Source organism: Dasypus novemcinctus, chromosome 18 (assembly GCF_030445035.2).
Source record: "Dasypus novemcinctus isolate mDasNov1 chromosome 18, mDasNov1.1.hap2, whole genome shotgun sequence".
NCBI classification, from domain to species: Eukaryota; Metazoa; Chordata; class Mammalia; order Cingulata; family Dasypodidae; genus Dasypus; species Dasypus novemcinctus.
In genome coordinates, this window is record NC_080690.1 from 78343158 (window position 1) to 78364564 (window position 21407).

The following is a 21407-nucleotide window of genomic DNA, read 5'->3' on the forward strand; positions in this document are numbered from 1 at the left end:
TTGGGGACCCCAACCTGCCCTGTGGGCTGGAGTCTGATGTCATAGGGATGAGGATGGAAGGGCCAAGGAGAGTCAACCATGGGAAAGGGAAAGAACCGCAGTTTAATGGTGGAAGAATCCTCTACAGGGAGCTCACCAGACACCGTCCTGCACCCAAAGGAGGCACATTCCCATATGAGATTTTCACAGACAGTTCACATAGTTTCCTTCCAGAATCACGGGATGCCTCAGATATTTTCCAAGCTCTCCCACTCTGAATTGTGCATTCGTTTCCTCCTGTGATCATGACCTGCCTGTGCCTTTGGTCCTTGTCTAGCTGTGCCAAACCTGAAACAGCAGCACCCCGAATCCCACCAAGACCAATCCAGCTACGCCCATTCGGATGAGATTCTCCACTGTGTAGTCATGGGAGGCAAAGCCTAGGAAGTATGGACATGGAGGTTAGAAATGTTAGTGACGCTGATTTCACTTTAGGGGCTCTAATGTCCATCCAGCCTCCCAATCTCCCCTTGACAGTGTGTCCCACCCCTTAACTGAGAATCCCCTTACTCACCACTCTTGGAGTCTGTCTTGTGTTGTGGTGGGCTGACGGTATCCGGTGCTTCTAAAAAAACAACAAATAAAGGGAATATGTGAGAAGTTGAAGAGGAAGGGTTCCCGTGTTCTTATATCTCCTTGCTTTACCTGAAGTAACTTTGATGTGGTTACATAGTATACCTTCTTCTCCTCTAGCTTGGTTCCCTATGGTCTCCTCGTTTGATTCTTACAGGCTCCCGTCATCTTTGAGTTCAAATTTGGTTTTTGAGTACAGTGGAACATGCCCTAAGAGCTCAGGTTTGATTATATTTTTGCATTAATTTCCATTTATTTTATACCAAGAAGTTTTTTAAAAGCAGATCATCATGACAATAAATCAAAGAAAAATTCATTGTTCAGGACATGTAAAACTTTCAAGAAAAGAATTCTTTCCCAGTAGAACCCTTATGTAATGGGAAACCAGATTTAAATGTGTGGGTTAATATTGCTATAGTAATAAAATATAAACTTTCAATATGCTTCCTTAAAATAATATGGGCTAAAAATGCAGCTGCTTTATTAAAGTGAAACTGAATTATATTTTATTCCATCATCATATGATATTTGAAATTAGTGGAAAAGGTATACAATTTGGAAATAAAGAAGTATAATTTCTACTTTCTTCTGGTTGATATGCTATTTTATTTTGTATATTATATACTTTTCCTATTTCTATTTATTTCTTTTTGTTGGAGGGGTTTCAAACAGTTTAATTTCTCCTTCAAAGATTTCTTCCAAGCAGTGTGCTTCATTTTCATGACTTATAATCTTGTTTGGACTCTGTTTTTCTGTCTTTAATGATAGTCTGAATTGAAGGTAATGTATATATATGCATTGTTCTGAAATACAATGTATGCCTTTGGACACATTGTATTCGTTCTTATATAAAAGGACTTGGCACTATGACTTCAAGAGCAAATTTTTAAAAATCAAAAATCCAACTCATCTTTGATTTGAATTTGGGCTAATTACTAAGGATCCATTCAGCTGTGATGGTCTCAAACATTTAAATACCCTGTGAAACTTTAATTAACTAAGGGATTGCTGATTCTAAAACCTATGCAACTAATAAGGGACTGAAGAAAGAAGTATAAGTGCAAAATATCCATAATCATCTCATCTTTCATATATAAAGTGGAGGCAGGGGAAAAAACAATGATATGAATAATGTTAAATAAAAAGTGCGTATAGAATTGGAAATTTTTTTCATTAAATGTGTTACTTGTTTGAATTTGATGAAATGCTTGTAAGGAAAATAACAGCTTAAGTCAGAAGACTTAAGTTACATTTTTGCTGTTCAGAACTTCTTGAGAGCAAAAGGATGAACATCACTCTGCTTCCCTGGTTTAAACTAAATTCTTTGTCTTAAAACATGGTATTTTTCATGTAAACGTCTATGTTATGCCTTAAGAATTCAAAGCAGAAAGCAAGAACATATAGAAGAGACAGCTAGGCACTTGTTTGCTTGTAGTTTCCGTATCTAAACCTTTTTTCCACACATGCACAGATGCCCTTTCTTACAGAAAGGCTCAGTTCTGACTGTAATGAGGACCTGTTTGGCTCACAGGACTTTTACCTGCTCTGCATGTGGAGAACTTGTTCTTTCCATATGCCTCAAATCTTGCTCCTTTTTTTTTCTGTTTTGAAGTCAAAGCTTTGCTTTCACTCATCTTTCTTCAGCACTTCCTGTGGTATTCCTTGCACCCTCTTTCCTAGTATCTGCAGTGATGGCAGTACCAAGTGTCTTTCAACATTTTTGCCACCATCCTTTCCAGGTGGTTTTCTCAGTGGAAGTAGGGCAAGCAGCTTACAAACATCAGCACATGCTCCTGAATTAGGCTCCCAGCGCTTTCCTCCCACTCCCACTCCCCAGCTGAGGCTTGGCAGAGCCCTAAGGACCTGGTCCTGGTGGGGCTACAGATGACAGGTCAGGCGATTCCATGGAGGCGTCTCTGGAGCAGACCCGAGGATTCTTCTCTCCCACTGTATGCCTGTCCACCTAGACCAGGTCCTACTCAGGCGCCAGGGCTGTGCCCCCCGATGGCCTCCTGATGTGCCTGTCAGGTGTCCTCATGGGTTCCCCAGATGTTAGTCTTGTTTCTCAGGACGGACCCTCCTTTAAATTCTAGGCGACGCTTTCCCCACTCCTGTTCATGCATTCCCTCGCAAGCATTCGAGGTGTGTTCTGCTCCCTGCGTTAGATCCAGATCTTCTCATTTCAGTCAGGATGGTCCAGAAGAAATGCGACCAAAGGGCTCTCTGTTGAGAGGGTGTCATGTGCCCTCCCCCATTAACTTTGGGCAGAACCTGTGAGAAACTCTTCCCTTGCCTCTTCTTGAAGTCCTCCTATTCCCAGCCCCTGGCGTGACATAAAGAGAGGTTAGGTCTTGAAATAGCTTTAGCACTTGGGAGCTTGTGGGTTGATATACTTTATTAGTAAATTATAAGAGTTCTATTGAAAAATATTTCTTAATCAAAGACCTTTGGAAGTAGGATGATAGAAAATAAAATTAATATGCCGAATGAATAATTTTGTCATGAACATTTAACTATTATTTATTTTTTTTTATTTTTTATTTTTTTAAATTAATTTTTTTAATTGACTTTGTAATAATGTTACATTAAAAATATATATGTGAGGTCCCATTCATCCCCACCCCCCCCACCCCCCCTCTCCCCCCCCAACAACACTCGTTTCCATCATCATGACACATCCATTGGATTTGGTAAGTACATCTTTGGGCACCTCTGCACCTTATAGACAATGGTCCACATCATGGCCCCCACTCTCCTCCATTCCATCCAGTGGGCCCTATGAGGATTTACAATGTCCGGTGATTACCTCTGAGGCACCATCCAGGGCAGCTCCATGTCCCAAAGACGCCTCCACCTCTCATCTCCTCCTGCCCTTCCCCATACCCATCGTCCACCATGTCCACTTTTCCCAATTCCATGCCACCTCTTCTATGTGGACATTGGATTGGTTGTGTCCATTGCACCTCTATGTCAAGAGGAGGCTCAGATTCCACATGGATGCTGGATGCAGTCCTCCCATTTTCAGTTGTAATCACTCTAGGCTCCATGGTGTGGTGATTGTCCTTCTTCAACTCCATCTTAGCTGAGTGTGGTAAGTCCAATAAATCAGATTGTAGGTGCTGGAGTCTGTTGAGGCTCAGGACCTGGCTATCACATTGTCGGTCCAGAGATTCAAATCCCCTAAATATATCTTAAACCCCAACGTTAACTGCACCTCCGGCACATTAGCATGAAAGACTTATGAAGGGAGATCCCATCTGAGTCCAGATTCATCACACATAAACACCATTTCCAAAGAGGGGCCATCTGCCCTGATAGTTAACCCCATCGGCCATGACCATAACTCTCATGGGTCTCTTTAGCCTTCAAAGGAACCATTATCTGGTGGTTGTATCTGCTTTATCTGTCTCTCTGACTCTGCTCAGTTGTGCATGAGGGCAATCCTTCTGCCAGCCTCCAGACTCTTTTTTAGAAACTCGTAGCCATATAAACTCATTTCTCCTTTCCATTTCCCCCTTACTTTAGGTCAAACAGCATTTTAAAGTCATGGTATTTTATGTAGACATGGATATTCTGCTGATCCGCATTGAACCTTCCGTATAAGGTCCTTTTCCAGTTGCATCATCAGTTGGTAGTTGATAGTGGTCCCTCGTTGCCAGGGAGGCTCATCCCCGGGTGTCATGTCCCACGCTGGAGGGAAGGCATTGCATTTACATGCTGAGTTTGGCTTCGAGACTGGCCACATTTGAGTAACATGAAGGCTGACAGGAGGAAATTCCCAGGCACAATGTTGCTCTAGGCCTTGTTCTTATTTTAGGTTTATCAGCTCACAAGCATAGTCATTAGCATCAGGGGCTCACTGTTGAACCCTCACTCCCTCCCGGTCCCCGCCGCTGTACCTGGGAGACTGTCGCTGCTCCCCTAGGGACCACGACAGAGCACCACTGGCCAGGAACCCAGTACCCCCCCTGCTGTGGTTTTTAATTGTTGCCACTATGAGTATATCCAATCATTACCATGCACCCTGGACATATGTTCTGTACAGCTCCCTGTCAGCCATATATCACCTGTCATTGGTATCCCATACCAGTATCCCTCCATTGCCATTGTTGAAACACTCTGTGATCCAGAACTCCCCGAAATTTGAAGCCCAATATAATGTCATGGTCCCTTACTAGGGAATGGCATATAGCGATGGGTTTAAAGGATAGATAAAGAACTTGGATAAAGTTAGATAAAGAACTTAGATAAAGAATGTTGATTTGAAAAAATTCCACATCCTATCTTTTTTTTTTTCCCCTCCTAATTATTCAGCATTTCTTCACAGGAGTCCTAGACCACAGCAATGCATATATATAATATACAGCACTCCCACACATCCACCAGAAAACCTTTTCCCTTCCACAGTGATACTCTTACGCCCTATTCATATCATATTTACTTAAGGTGATGTACAGAGTCTGAGATATTAGCTTTCTAACAAGGTAACATCTGTGCTTACATTATGGTGCATACTTTAGGATACACAGTTCTTTACATTTTTAGTTATCCTATGTTTTACATTATGATTTACATTATCAGTCTGTCATCTCCTATATGTTATGGTGTAATATTACATGTTTTATATCCATCCTTGTGTACTCTCAAGAAACTCCTCTCTTGCCCCCCATTTACTTTGGTTCCACACATTTAACATCCATTTTCCCATCCCCTTGGTGCCCACAGTGACAGCCAACCTCCGTTTCCCGAGGGGCCACTTCCAGAGATAGATGGAATAGTGTTCAGGGCCTAACTTGCTCAACTGCCCCAATGCCCTGGGAACCAGCCTTTCTCTCGAGGGATACAGTTCCCTCTATTTGATGGTATTAGTCCTCCCCAGGATGTGGGTCCACCCCCACTCTCACCACTTGGGTTTCTACTCCATGGTGTCACCCACTCTGGCAAAATGAGCATTTAGACATTCCCCAGGAGCCCGTCCTGCATCAGACCCTCCCCTCTGAGCATTCTAAACAGGTAACCCTCTTTTTTATATTTTGATATGATTTTCTCGGCATTTTACTCTCCACCAACACCTGACACTCTCCTGTGTTCGTATGCTACCCCTCCCTTCCCCCACTTTTGGGCAATATTACCCATCCGCCCATCCCCAGCCACCCTCAAACCCGCAAAGCCCCAACCAGAGGCAACCCCTTGCCCCCATTTTATCTCTTTGTGTTCATACTTACCACCATCTCGTCTTAAATTCCACCCCTGCAGACATCGGCTCACATCCTTCCTCCACCCTCCGATTTCCTGTAAGCCTATCGTTCAGTCTCTTGCTATCTAGGGCAGCTTGTTTATTTCATATCATTGAGGTCATGTAGTATTTGTCCTTCAATGTCTGGGTTGCTTCACTCAACATAAGGTTCTCAAGATTCATCCAGAAACATAGCTTTCAAACAAGGTTCCATTTTAATTTATATTTTAGACTGAACAATTTTCTAAGTTTTTAATTACCTTATATTTTACATTATGGTTTACATTTTAGCCTATAGACTTTTACACATTTTTGATATAATTTAACATGTCCTATATCCATCGTTGTATGATTTTCTGGAACACTTCCATTGTCCCCAAGTTTCCCTGATTCCATATATTCTATACCTCTTTCCCCCTCTCCTCAGGGCCCACAGTGACAATCAATCTTCATTACTTGAAGGACCAGATTCACAGATACTCACAACAATGCTGAAGAGGTGACATACTAGACTGCCTTAATTCATTGGGAACCACCAATTCTCTTGAGAGACACAATTCCCTCTGTTGATGTTCCACTGGGGAATGTGATAGAGTTCCTAGTCAGAGGAGCTCTATCACATTCCCCAATAGAACAGCAACAATCCCCCAAGTGCAACGGCAAGGACCAACAATGAAAGATGGTCAACAATGAGCTCTTGATACTGATCATTATGCTTATGAGCCTGTGTGTGCAAGGTGCCTAAAAGTTAACTCCTGAGAGCCTCCATATTGCTCAAATGTGGTCACTCCCTAAACCAAACTCAGCATGTAAATGCATTACCTTATCCCCAGCATGGGACATGACTCCCAGGAGTGAGCCTCCCTGGCACTGAGGGATTTCTACCAAGCACCAGGTGGTGATGTAACTAGATAAAGACCTTGAATAAAAGGTCAACTCAGACCAGCAGAATATCTCAGCCTGCATGTAGGATCATGGGTTAAAAACTTTGACTAAAAGGGAGAAATGGCAAAGACAAATGAGTTTATATAGCTAAGAGTCTTCAAAAAAGAGTTAGGAGGTCATGCTTACACATGCCTCAGCAGGACCTCAGAGATAGCCAAAGTAGATATAAGCCTAGGTACTGGTTCTCCTGAGGGCTACAGAGACCCACAGGTTCTATGGTCATGGCAGATGGTTCTGGAATTCAGCATCATATTAGTTGGCCCTACTTTCGAATTTGTGTTCCTGAGTGTGATGGAGTTGGACTCAGATATGACCTTTCTAAACATGCCTCTTCTGTCACTTTTAATGAACCTGTGGTTGGTGCTAGGGTTGGTGTATACTCAGGAGACCTCTGGACTGTCCATGTGCCAGCTAGGCCCTGAACCTCAGCAGAGTTGCAAGTCCTGCCCTCCAGTTTGTTAGAGCTAACCTGGTCAGCTGACAGGGAGTTGAAGATGGTCAACCACCACACCAGGGAACCAAGAGTGCCTACAACTGCAAGCAGGAGAATTGCATCCATCATTCATGTGGAATTTAAGCCCCTTCTCAGTATATAGGTGGAATGGACATAACCATCCCAGGGTCCACAGGATGGAGGAATAAAGTATAGATCAGAGCAGACTTACTGATATTCTACTATGAAACTATCGTGAATAGTAATGGAAGAAATTGTAGCATTAATGTGGAGGAAGTGGCCATGATAGTTGCTGAGGGAAGGCAGAGGGAAGAAGAGATGTGATGTGGGGGCATTTTCAGGGCTTGGAGTTGTCCTAAATGATATTGCAGAGACAGATGCTGTACATTATATATTCTGCCATAACCCACTGAATGGACTGGGGGGAGTGTAAACTACAGTGTAAATTATTATCCATGTGGTGCAGCAGTGCTCCAAAATGTATTAACCAAATTCAGTGAATGTGCCACAACGATGAAAGAGGTTGTTGATTTGGGAGGAGTGGGGTGAAAGGGAGTGGGGTGTATATGAATCTCTTATACTTTTTGAATGTAACATTAAAAAAAAAAATAAAGACATTGTAGAACCAAAAAAAAAAAAAAAAAAAAAAAGGAAAACTAGGTAAAGGGCTTTATCATGAAAATAAAGAGATAGTCTACAGCTTGGGAGACAATGTTTGGCAACCACATAGCCAATAAGGGATTAATATCCAGAATATATAAAGAAATTCTTCAACTCAACAACAAAAAGACAAACTAGCCAATTTAAAATTGACAGAAGACTTGAATATATAGTTCTCATAGAAAATAAATGGCCAGAAAGCACAAGAAAAGATGCTGAAAAACATTACCTATTAGGGAAATGCGAATCAAAACCACAATGAGATACCATTTCACAACCACCCAAATGACTACTATTAAGAAATGGAAAATAAGAAGTGTTGGAGAGGATGTGGAGGAATATGAGCACTCCTAGATTGTTGGTGGGGATATAGAATGGTGTAGCCGCTGTGGAAAACAGTTTGGTAGAAACACAGAAAGTTGGTTATAGAATTCCCATATGAGCCAGTAATCCCCTCCTAGGTATATATGCCAAAGAATTGAAAGCAGGGACTTGAACAGCATTTGCACAACGTTCCTATAGGCATTATTCACAATTGCCAAAAATGGAAGCAACCCAGGTGTCCATCAACTGATGAATGGCTCAATAAAATGTAGCATGTACACCCAGCGGAATATCATTCAGTGATGAATAGAATGAATTTCTGATACCTGTGACAACATGGATGAACTTGAAGAAGACATTATGTGGAATCAGATAAGAGAGACACAAAAGGACAATTATTCTATGATATCACTGACTTGAAATATTTAGAAGAAACAAAATCATAGAATCAGAAACTGGAATACATGGGATGGGGTGGGAGTAAGAATGGTAAATTAATGTTCAAATTGTGCTGAGTTTCTATTTTGGGTGATGGAGAAGTTTTGAGAGTGGTTGGTAGAGATGGCAGTAGAGCATGTGAATGTATTTAACAGCACTGTATTAGATACGTGAATGTGGTTAGAAGGGGAAATTTTAGGTATTATGAATGCTATTAGATTGAAAATAAAAAAACTAACAACATAGGACTGTATAGCACAAACATTGAGCCATGTATTAGTTAGCCAATGGGGTGCCGAAGCAAAGTACCAGAAATCTGTTGGTTTTTGTAAAGGATATTTATTTGGGGTAAAAACTGATGGTTATAAGGCCTTAAAAATTCCAACTCAAAATTGCTTTCTTTTCCTCAAAGTCAGTTGCTACATGTTGAAGCAAGATGGTCACTGATGTCTGTAAGGGTTCAGTCTTACCCTGTGACTTGTTCTCTCTTAGCTGGAGGTTGGCATATGTTTTGTTTCTCAGGGCTTCCTCTCTCTCCTGGCATAGGGCTCATATATTTCCAGGCTTTCTATATGTCTTGGCTTCTCTGGTCTCTTCCCAAGTTCAGCTACAAATTTTCACGTGATTGCCTCATGTCTCCCTGGAGCCCCAGTATTTAAAAAGGCAGAGCTCTCTTTCTTCTAACATGTCTTCTTGAATGAATGGGTATTTTTTTTTATTTTGGGTGGATCTGTTTTATTATTATTATTTTTGTCTTTATTTATTTTTTTAATGTTACATTAAAAAAAATGAGGTCCCCATATTCCCCCACCCCCCTCACCACTCCTCCCCCCATAAAAACAACCTCCTCCATCATCATGAGTTATTCATTGCATTTGGTGAATACATCTCTGAGCACCACTACACCTCATGGTCAATGGTCCACACCATAGCCCACGCTATCCCACAGTCCACCCAGTGGGCCATGGGAGGACATACAATGTCCAGTAACTGTCCCCGCAGCACCACCCAGGACAACTCCAAGTCCTGAAAATGCCCCCACATCATATTTCTTCCTCCCACTCCCTCCCCCCAGCAGCCACCATGGCCACTTTCTCCACACCAATGTCACATTTTTCAATTACTGATCACAATAGTTCATAAATAGAATATCAGTAAGTCCACTCTAATCTATACTCTATTCCTCCATCCTGTGAACCCTGGAATGGTTGTGCCCACTCCACATCTATATCAAGAGGGGGCTTAGATTCCACATGGATGCTGGATGCAATTCTCCTGCTTTCAGTTGTAGGCACTCTTGGCTCCATGGTGTGGTGGTTGACCTTCTTCACCTCCATGTTAGCTGAGTGGGGTAAGTCCAATAAACCAGAGTGTGGGAGTTGCAAGTCTGTTGAGGCTCAGGGCCTGGCTATCACATGGACAGTCCAGAGATTCAGGTCCCTGGGTATACATTAAACCCCAGCAACAACTACTGTTCCGGTAAAAGCAACAGGAGAGGCTTGTGGACAAAGACCACATCTGAGTCCAGCTCCATCCCACAGGAACACAAACTCCAAAGTAGGGCCAACTGATATGGCACTGAACTCCATCTGTCACGACCATAGAACTTGTGGGTCTCTGTAGCCCTCAGAAGAGCTAATACCTGGGGTTGTATCTACTTTATCTGTCTCTGGGACTCTGCTCAGGTGTGCATAAGGGTGACCCCTCTGATAACCTCCCAGCTCTTTTTGGAGACTCATAGCCATATAAATTCATTTGTCCTTTCCATTTCCCCCTTTTGTTCAGGTCAAAAAGCATTTTTAACTCCTGGTATTATATGTAGACTGAGATATTCTGCTGCTCCGAGTTGACCCTTTTATTTAAGTCATTTTCTAGTACATCATCAGCTGGTACTTGGTAGTAATCGAATGGGTATTTTTATTAGCCCACGAAGGGGACTGGGACTTATCCTGAGTCATGCCTTAGTGATGTGGTCCAATAAAATTCTTAATCTTTACTGATAATTTAATCAAGTACCACTCAACCAATCCAATATAATCAAAGGGTATCACACCCAGAAAAATAGGTTAGTTTGCAAACATAATCTTTATCCCATTGGGATTCATAAATAATCTCAAACTATCAGAAACTATGATTTAAACCATTATATAAATTATTATGACTTACAATTATTAATAATGTTCCTTCATCAATTGTAACAAAGGTACCATATTAATGTAAGGTATTAATAATAGGAATAATAAGGGTGTCTGGTAACCTGGATCTATGTACCCCAGAAAAACACGTTCTAAAGTTAATCCACTCCTATAAGTGTGAACCAATGTAAGAACATCTTTTGATGAGTTACTTTTTGTTGAGCACAATCAGGATGGGTATTAATCTTATTTCTGGAGTCCTTTATAAGTAGAATGAAATTAAGACAAAGAGGAAGCCACAAATGTTGCAGGCAGCAGCTGAAAGTCAACAGAACATGGAAGTCAAGGGAGACGCTGCCATGTGCATTGCCATAAGGCAGCAGAATTGAGAACCAACAAATGCCAGCAACGCACCCCCATATGCCACAGCATTTTGGGATAATGCATTACCATGATGACACCTTTACTTTGGACTTCTCCTACCTCACAATTGTGGGCCAATAAACTCATCTTTTTTTTTTTTTTTTTTTGGACGTTTGGATTGTTCTCATTTTTTCATTACTTAGACACAATGTTGTAAAGGGATTTATTATTATTTTTAATGAATTAGTAAATATATTTTAAATTCCCAAGGTAAATTCCTAATACAGGAAGTATCAACAGCAAAAATTCACGGAAACAAAAGCCCCTGGGGTCCTGAGAACTGCCGTTCTGGGCCAGTTCCTCTCGGGAACCCCCCGGGCCCTGCGCGGTTGGAATTAGTAGCTGCTCACACAGGGCCGGGCGGGCAGCGGCAGGCCCGGCGGCCTCTGGGGAGGATTGAGATGTCCAAACGAGCGTCTCCCAGGCTCCTTGGGCAATTTTCGTGTTTGATCCACCCCAGTTTTAGTTGTAAGCTCTCGCCATTTGGGATCATCTATTTGGGAAATGGAAGGCTGTCCTCGCTGGGGTATGCCAGCTCACCTCCTCTACTTGCCTGGCTCCGCAGTCTCCTCCCGCCTGGCTGGACCCCGCGTTCTCTCTGTGCTTCTCACCTGGCTCGCAGCCACCGGCTCCTTGTTTATTAGTGGTCTTCTCCCTGCTCTGCCTTTGTTTACATAAACTCATCTTTTTTGCCTGAGAAAGCCTAGCCTGGGGCTGCTGGCTGAGGCACAGAGTGAGGCCATGTCCCTCCTTGGATGGAGCAGATCTGTCATAGCTGATGTCGGAGCGACACTGTAGGGTCCGATTCTGTCCTGAGGCCATGACGGGACCTGGCTGGGGTAGGAGGGATGGCTTTTTGGACATACCTGGGGGTAACAAACATGAACATGAGGGGGCTGGGTTCCTCTATAGAACCCCATCTTCCTCCCTTAATTTTCGGGTGACTGTGTGTCTGTGGCCCCAGAATGCCTGTACATCATTGTCTTTCTTTCCAATTCTTTGTCACAGGAGACTCTCTTCTTCTTGTCCCTTTTCTCCTCGACTCCTCTGAGGATAAGGCTCCCTTAACCTCTCTGGGGCCTCAAGAACTTCATGGAGCAGGGCAAGGACTCCCTCACCTGAGAACAGGAGCTTCAGGTGGTCACTGGGTCCTGACCACACCCAGGGGCTGTCCCTCTAGTAGCCATAGCATCTGAATGACTCCCTGTGGCTGAGGCTTATGGGCCCCATGGGGAGCAGGGCCTGGGACTGTCCACTGGAATGTGGCCATGCATCCAGTGTCCAGGAGCTCCTGTGCTCTCCTTCTTCAGACAGAACAAACCTTCCAAATCCCTCTAATGACCCACACTGGAGGGTCAGTTTCCCTCCTGAGGTCACCCCGGGGCTTGGCAGGGCAGAGAGGGTGGGTTTGCTGTAGGATCCTAGGAGAGGATGAGGAGCTGTGTTCATTGGGACTCACCCTCCCCATTTCCCCAAGGTGGGCTGTGAGAGGGGAGATACCCCCTGAGAGCAGACCCCTTCCTGAGAGCAGACCCCTTCCTAAGAGCAGGGCCTGAGTATCTTCTCACTTTTCAACATCAGCTCCAGGGGCTCAATGGGTACTGACCAATCTCTGAAGCTCTGGTAGGAGCAGTGATGCCATCCTGTGTATAGTTCTGTTATGGATGGGATGGAGAACTTGGCCTTGTCCCTGATCTCCAGTGGATTCTGTATTTCCCAGGGTGCTGAGTTTTCATCCCTGTCCAGATTGTACTACTTGGCCACCAGGGACCCCCAACACCAGATAGTCACTGGCACCCCCAGGTGATCACAGAACCTGTCTCAGCCCAGATGGAAGGTGGGGGGAGTGTCCCTGGAGGGAATCAGAACATGGTGTCACAACATCATCCAGCTCTCAGTCCCAAGCCTCTTCTCAATTTTATCATTCTCAACCCAGTATTGCTGAGCCCTCTCCTCAGTGTTCATGGGCCCTGGGAACCTAAAGGGCTCACCTGCTTGCACTGGGGTCCTTTGACCCAGACTCATTCCTGGAAGAGAGTTCCTCTTCTACCTTTTACTATTATTATTACTGTTATTCTTTTTCTCTTCTTATCATTTACCTTTTCCCCTAATTTTTTCCCCAAGGGAACATAGAAAATAGCAAGGAAACAGAATAAGAAGAATGAAGTGTCAAAGTGAAACCTTAACACACACACACAAACAACAAAAAATCTCTAATTTAGAGAGAGAATCTAATCAATGGAATAAACCCATCAAGATGCCCAGACATCAACAAAATATTACAAGCCATATAAGAAACAGGAAGATATGGCACAATCCAACGAACAGACTACAAACCAGGAGGAGATGCAGTACATGGAGTAACTAATCAGAGATATCCAAACACATAGCATGAATCAACTTAATGAAGTGAAGAAAGAGATTAAGATATTAAGGAGACACTGGGAGATCACACTGAAGAAATTATAAACATACATGAAAAGATAACAGATATGATGGTGATGAATGGCACAATGCAGGAAATAAAAAATAACTGGAAGCACATAACAGCATATTTCAACAGGCAGAGGGAAGAATTAGCAATGTGGAAGATAGTACATCTAAAATCAGACAGATAGTAGAAGAGATAAATAAAAAGTTATTAAAAAATCCAACTGGGACTTAGGGATTTGAATGACAACACAAAGCACACAAACATCTACATGATAGGCTTCCAGAGGGTGAAGAGAAGGGAAAGGGGACATAAGGAGTGTTGGAGGAATTAATGACTGAAAACTTCCCAACACTTTTGGGGGACATGGACATACATGTCCAGGAAGTGCAGCATACCCCAAACAGTATAAATCTTAACAGGGCTACCCAAGACATGTACTTGTCAAATTGTCCAATGCTAAACTCAAAGAGAGAATACTGAAAGAATTTTTTTTCCTTTTCTTTCTTTTATGTCTTCATTGCTAATATTGCATTATCTCCTGGTCTTTTCTCCCATTTTATCACCCAAGGTCCTTTTTCATTTATTTAGTTTTTTTTCTCCTTTTCTTTTTCTTGCTTGTTTCCCTCCCTTTTCTTTGCCCACTCTTTTTTCTTCTCTTTTTTTCTTTTCTCTCTTTTTCTTATTTTATTTTATTTTATTTATATAATAGGTGCTGCAGGGAGTGCATCATATTTGCTGTGTTTCCTCATCCTCCATTACCTCTTTTCTGTGTGAATTGATTTTGGCCACCTACACTATCCCCTTTCCCACATATCTTGCTATCCTTCATCATCCATTGTCTCTCTTACATTCCACCTCCTTTTCTTTGGCCCCCAAATTGTCTGACTTTTAACTTCTAATACCTTTGTTCTGTTTTCTGTCTTTTATCCACTCTTGATATTATTGTCTTTCTTTTTTCTTTCCCTCTCTCATGAAAACACTGGCTTTTTACTTCATACTATATTCCTCCCGATATTCAGTTGACTGTCTCATTATAGGTACTCTACTTACTGCTATAACTCTACAAAACTTACATGAGTCTAATATCCATTCTCCCAGACCTCACATTGTTGCTCTGTTAACATTTATTACCAATATTACTTTACACATTTTCTTTTCTTACTCACTTTGCTTTCCCTGGCCCTAATATTTTCCTCCAAAGTGAACTTAGCCAGCAACAAGAAAATAGAGTAAGAAGACCAAAGTGACAAAGAGAAGACATAACAATTGCGCAAGAACAACAACTACTTAATCCCCAAGACTAGACAAAGAAGCTAAGGAACTGATTAAACCTGTCAAGAGAAAATGATGACCAGACAGCAACAAAAAACTACAAACCAAACCAATAATCAGGAAAACATGGCTGAATCCAATGAACAAACTAAAAACCAGGAAGGGGGACAGAACATAGCATAAGTAATTAAAGATCTCAAAACATATATTAGAGACCAACTTAATAAAGTAAAGGAAGAGATTAACAATATGAAGAAAACACTTGGAGAGGAAATTGCAGACATATGCAAAAAGATAAATGATATGATGGGGATGAACACCACAGTTCAAGAAATCAAAAATACACTCAGCAAATAACAGCAGATTACAAGAGGCAGAGGAGAGAATTAACAACGTGGAAGACAATATCTGAAATGAAACAGATAGTAAAACTGATCGATAAAAAGATAGAAAAAATCCAGCTAGGACTTAGGGACATGAATGACAATGCAAAATGCACAAACATACATATTATAGGCATCCCAGAAGGAGAAGAGAAGGGAAAGTGAACAGAAGGGGTGTTGGAGGAAATAATAGCTGAAAACTTCACAAATCTACTGAGAGAGATGGATGTACATGTCCAGCTAGCACAACACATCCCAAACATCATAAATCCCAACAGATCCACCCCAAGACACATACTTGTCAAATTATCCAATGCTCAAGACAAAGAGAAAATTCTAAAAGCATCAAGAGAAAAGAAAACCATTATATACAAGGGAGGCTCCATAAGATTAAGTGCTGATTTCTCATCTAAAACCATGGAGGAAAGAAGGCAGGAATATGATATAGTCAAGGTACTAAAAGAAAAAAAATTCCAACCAAGAATACTCTACCCAGCTAAAGTAGCAATCAAAAATGATGGAGAGTTCAAAATATTCACAGATAAACAGAAATTGAAAGAGTATGCCAACAAGAATCCTGCCCTTCAAGAAATACTAAAGGGAGTTCTGCAGGAAGAAAGGATAAAATAGGAGAGGCAGAGTTGGAGGAGAGTGTAAGAGCAACAAAAAAGACAGAAAGAGAAGAAAAAAGCAAACAAAATATGACAGTCACAAGTCAAATCAAAATATGGCTAACATAAATAATTCCATGAAAGTAATAACACTGAATGTCAATGGATTAAACTCACCTGTCAAAAGATTCAGACTGGGAGATTGGATAAGGAAATATGATCCATCTATATGCTGTCCACAAGAAACACATCGTAGACCCAGAGATTCATGGACGTTGAAAGTGAATGGCTGGAAAACAATCTTACAAGAAAACAACAACCAAAAAAAAAAAAAAAAAAGGCAGGTGTAGCTATATTAATATCAGACAAATAGACTTTAAATGCAAAAACATTGTGAGAGGCAAAGAAGGATACTACATATTAGTGAAAGTGACAATCTCTCAAGAAGAATGAACAATCATAAATATTTATGCTCCTAACAAGGGCGCCTCCAAATACATGAGCCCAACACTGGAAAAACTAAGTGAAAGAATAGATGCTTCTACAATTATAGTGGGAGATTTTAATACACCACTATCAACTCTGGACAGAACATCTCAAAAGAGAATCACTATAGAAACAAAAACTTTGAGCGGTGTATTAGAGGAACTGGATCTAATATACATATACAGATCATTACACCTGAATACAGCAGGATATACATTTTTCTCAAGTGCACATGGGTCATTCTCCAAGATAGACCATATGCTAGGCCACAAAGAAAGGCTCAATGAATTCAGAAAGATCGAAATCTTACCAAATAATATCTCTGACAACAGTGGAATGAAGCTGGAAATCTGCAAGGGCCAGAGGGCCAGATTTCACACCAAGATATGGAAATTAAACAGAACACTCTTAGAAAAACAGTGGGTCAAAGAGGAAATCTCAAAATAAATCAATAACTACCTTGAAACTAATGAAAATGATAACACAACATACCAAAACTTATGGGATGCAGCAAAAGCAGTACTGAGAAAGAAATTTATAGTCATAAATTAATTCATCAAAAAAGAAGAAAGAGCAAAAATTGAAGAACTAACTGCACATTTGGAGGAATTAGTTAAAAAAACAACAAAGTAACCCCACAGGAAGAAGAAAGAAAGAAATAACAAAGATAAGAGCAGAACTAAATGAAATAGAAAATAAGAAAGCACTTGAAAAGATAAACAAGACCAAGAGCTGGTTCTTTGAGAAGATCAATTAGATTGACAAACTCTTAGCTAGACTAACAAAAAAGAGAGATGATGAAAATACACAAAATAAGAAATGAGAAAGGAGATGTCACCACTGACCCCACAGAAATAAAGACAATCATAAGAGCATACTTTGGAAAACTATATTCCAACAAAAATGACAATTCAGAGGAAATGGAAAAATTCCTAGAAATACATTAGCAGCCTGTAATGACAAAAGAAGAAATTGATGACCTCAACAAACCAATCACAAGTAAAGAGACAGAATCAGTCATTAAAAACCTCCCAACTAAGAAGAGCCCAGGGCCAGACGGCTTCACAGGTGAATTCTACAAAACATTCCGGAAAGAACCAACACCAATCTTGCTGAAACTCTTCCAAAAAATTGAAACAGAAGTAACATTACTGAACTCACTCTATGATGCCAACATTACCCTAGCACCAATGCCAAACAAAGACACCATAAAAAAGGAAAATTATAGACCAATTTCTCTAATGAACCTAGATACAAAAATTCTCAACAAAATACTTGTTAACCGTATTCAACAACACATTAAACAAATTGTACACCATGACCAAGTGGGATTCATTCTGGGTATGCAAGGATGGTTCAACATAAGAAAATCAATCAATGTAATATGCCATATAAACAGATTGAAGGAAAAAATCACATGATTATATCTTTAGATGCAGAAAAAGCATTTGACAAAATACAGCACCCTTTCTTGATAAAAACACTCCAAAAGGTTGGAATACAAGGAAATTTTCTGAACATGATAAAGAGTATATGAAAAACCCACAGCCAACATCGTTTACAATCGTGAAATCCTAAAATCCTTCCCTCTAAGATCAGGAACAAGACAAGGATGCCCACTCTCACCTGTTCTATTTAACATTGTCTTAAAAATACTTGTTCGAGCACTGAGGCAAGAACCAGATATAAAAGGCATTCAAACTGGAAAGGAAGAAGTCAAAATTTCATTATTTGCAGAAGACATGATCTTATACATAGAAAACCCTGAGAGGTCTACAACAAAGCTTCTAGAACTCATAAATGAGTTTAGTAAAGTCGCAGGTTATAAGATCAATGCGCAAAAATCAGTAGCATTTCTGTACACCAATAATGAGCAAGCTCAGGAGGAAATCAGGAAACAAATATCATTTACAATAGTTAATAAAAAAAATCAAATGCCTAGGAATAAATTTACTAGAGATGTAAAAAACGTATACACAGAGAACTACACAAGACAGTTCAAGGAAATCAAAGAAGACCTAAATAAATGGAAGAATATTCCCTGTTCATGGATAGGAAGACTAAATATTATTAAGATATCTATCCTACCAAAACTGATCTACACATTCAATGCAATCCCAATAAAAATCAACACAGCATTCTTTAAGGACCTAGTAAAACTAGCTATGAAATTTATTTGGAAAGGAAAGAGGACCGAATAGCCAAAGACATATTGAAAAAGAAAAACGAAATTGGAGGAATCACACTACCTGACTTCAAAACATACTACAAAACTACAGTAATGAAAACAGCATGATATTGGAACAAGGAGTGACAAACAGACCCAAGGAACCGAATTGAGTGTTCTGATATAGATCCTCATATATATAGTCATATAATATTCGATAAAGCCACCAAACGCTCTCAAATGGGAGAGAATGGCCTATTCAACAAATGGTGTCTGGAGAACTGGATATCCATATGTAAAAGAATGAAAGAGGATTACCATCTCACTCCTTATACAAAAATCAAGTCAAGATGGATCAAAGACCTAAATATAAGAGCTAATGCGGCGGCTTGCTCGGTCGGTAGAGGTGGGGTCTGGCTGCGGACGAGGGGTCGGTCCAGCTCTGGACGAGGGGTTGGTCCCGCTTGGGACGAGGGGTCGGTCCCACTTGGGATGAGGGGTCGGTCCAGCAGCAGACGAGGGATCGGTCTCACAAGGGGTTGCGCGGTTTGGCTGACGGGGTCGCCCGGCGAAGCCGGCGACGAACTGGGGACAAGGGAGGCCAGGCCCTTGTCGGGGGCTCTCAGGACTGGAGGGCGCATGGCAGAAGAACCACCGCGGAGACAAGGTAAACACGCAAGTCCACTTTACTGAGGGAGAGGCAACAGTTTTATAGGGGCTGGGGAAGGCTGATTGGTCGAAGCCACGCCCTGTTCTGATTGGTTGCCAGCGAAAGGTCAGTGGGCGGTACTGGATGGGGGAGGGGTGGTGGTTAGGGATTGGTTGTCGCTGTTGCTGGGGGAAGGGGCAGGGTTTAGGGATTGGTGGCTGCTGTTGCTGGGGTGGAGGGCAGACTGGATTTTTCCGCCCACGCCTGGCTGTTGCTGCTGTCGGGGGAGGGGAAAAGGGCGGGCTGGATTTTTCCGCTCACACCTGGCTGTTGCTGCTGTCGGGGGAGGGGAAAAGGGCGGGCTGGATTTTTCCGCCCACACCTGGCTGTTGCTGCTGTCGGGGGAGGGGAAAAGGGCAGACTGGATTTTTCCGCCTATGCCTGGCTGTTGCTGCTTTCGGGGGAGGGGAAAAGGGCAGACTGGAATTTTCCGCCCTGCGCCTGCGCAGGGAGAAGGAAGAAGAAGGGTGCTGCCCCACAAGGCATCGTGTGGCGCCATCCGGGAGGAGGGGCGGCCGTGGAAGCATGGCTGCCGAGAAGGGGAGACCCGAGGGCACTCTGCGCCCATGCCGAGCTTCCTTCAGGGGTGGCGGTGAGTCCGACCAGTCACCCTATTATGGGGGCAGCAGCTTGGCCTACCGCGGCTGCTCCCCCGCCAGGCCAGCAAACCACACTTCAACCCAAGGGGTGACCGCATTTCCCCCTTCTTTTCAAATAAGGACCAGGATGGCAGCAGCAACAAGTAGCTGAGCCCCAAGAGGCAGTAAGCAATGAGGGAAGCGGGGCTGAAGAGGGAGGTGAGTATGACGGGGATATAAATGTACAATTTGGGGGGCGGTATCTTGCCATTGCAAGCAAGGGTGGCCAGTGTCCAATTCTTGTTGATCTCGGCAGCTATAAGGTCTATCTGCTGTTAAAAGTCCCGAATGACAGCGCGTTACAGGTAGTTGATTTCTTCTTGGTGGCGAAGAGCGGTAGAGGCAGACTGTGTGATGGTCTGGAGGATCGCAGCGGTGAGGACAAGTCACGTCAGGGCACCAGCGATGGTGGTGGCGGCAGCGTCGGGAGTGGTGGAGACGTAGGCGAGGACAATAAGAAGGCCAAAGTCTCCACGAGCGCGAGAGAGACCGATGTTAACGGGGCAGGCCGACATGGGGCGGCCCAATCTGCAACGCAATGGGGGTTCAAGCAAAAAAAGGAGGGGGGCGGGGGATGAGAAAGGACGCTTTGGATGGCTGAGAAGAGGAGTGAGGTTGAGACAGGAGGAAGTTCCGCAGAAGTATAGGGAGGCAAAAGCAGAAACGTTATTAGATGCTAGAAAGCAGGCCGCGGGCCGGGGAAAGCGGGTTGCGGGCCGTTTAGCGGGGCTGGAGCTGCTTGAGAGCGATGGCGGCATGGGGGGCCGTGGTTACAATCTTCTGGGGCGGTAGCGGCTAGACAGATGGCGGAAAATATTATCAAGAAAGCAAAGGTTATGAGGAAGAAATAAAGTATTAAAGGCTGTGGGGGAAGTGAGAAGATCATTTAGAGGATAGGGTTGAGAATGGTATGTTTAAGACAGAAGCTTTGTGGTTTGTAGGAGACTGCTTTATAAACGAAGGAGAATGAGGGCCGTAAATATAGTAACAATAGATAGGAAGATGACAGTGAGGAAGTGTCTTTGTTTAAGGTTCCAATCGTCCGGCGCAACAGTGGCTAGGCCGATAGCGAGGGGTGTTGCTAAATAGACAATGGCTGCAAAGACAAAATCATCTTCTGTTTCCTTAAGAATAACTTTTCTTTAAATACTTAGTAGCATGCAATATTAGAAACCGTTTCCTAAAAGCAAGTTGGCAGGGGAGCTTGGTTGCTGTTAATCTTTCCTGTTATAAAATTACCTTTTATTATTATTATCATCAATTTAGTTTTATATATATATATTTAAGAATGACCTTTTGGAATTAGCCATTTAATACCTTAATGTAAACTATTGAAGATAAATTTTATCTTTACAGAACACATTCCCTTACGTAAAGTTATCACAATACCTTTTACACTTGCCGCATGCAAATTAAATTTCAAGAGTTTATGAAAAATTAGCCATCTTACTTTAGGACAAAATACGTCTTTTTGCAAAAC

At 42.3% G+C, this 21407-nt stretch overlaps 1 pseudogene; it reads right to left on the bottom strand.

Annotated features, from left to right (window-relative positions):
* Positions 1-312: 312 nt before the first annotated feature.
* LOC101414024 (leukocyte immunoglobulin-like receptor subfamily A member 5) lies at positions 313-13252 on the bottom strand (annotated as a pseudogene).
* Between the last annotated feature and the right edge of the window lie 8155 nt (positions 13253-21407).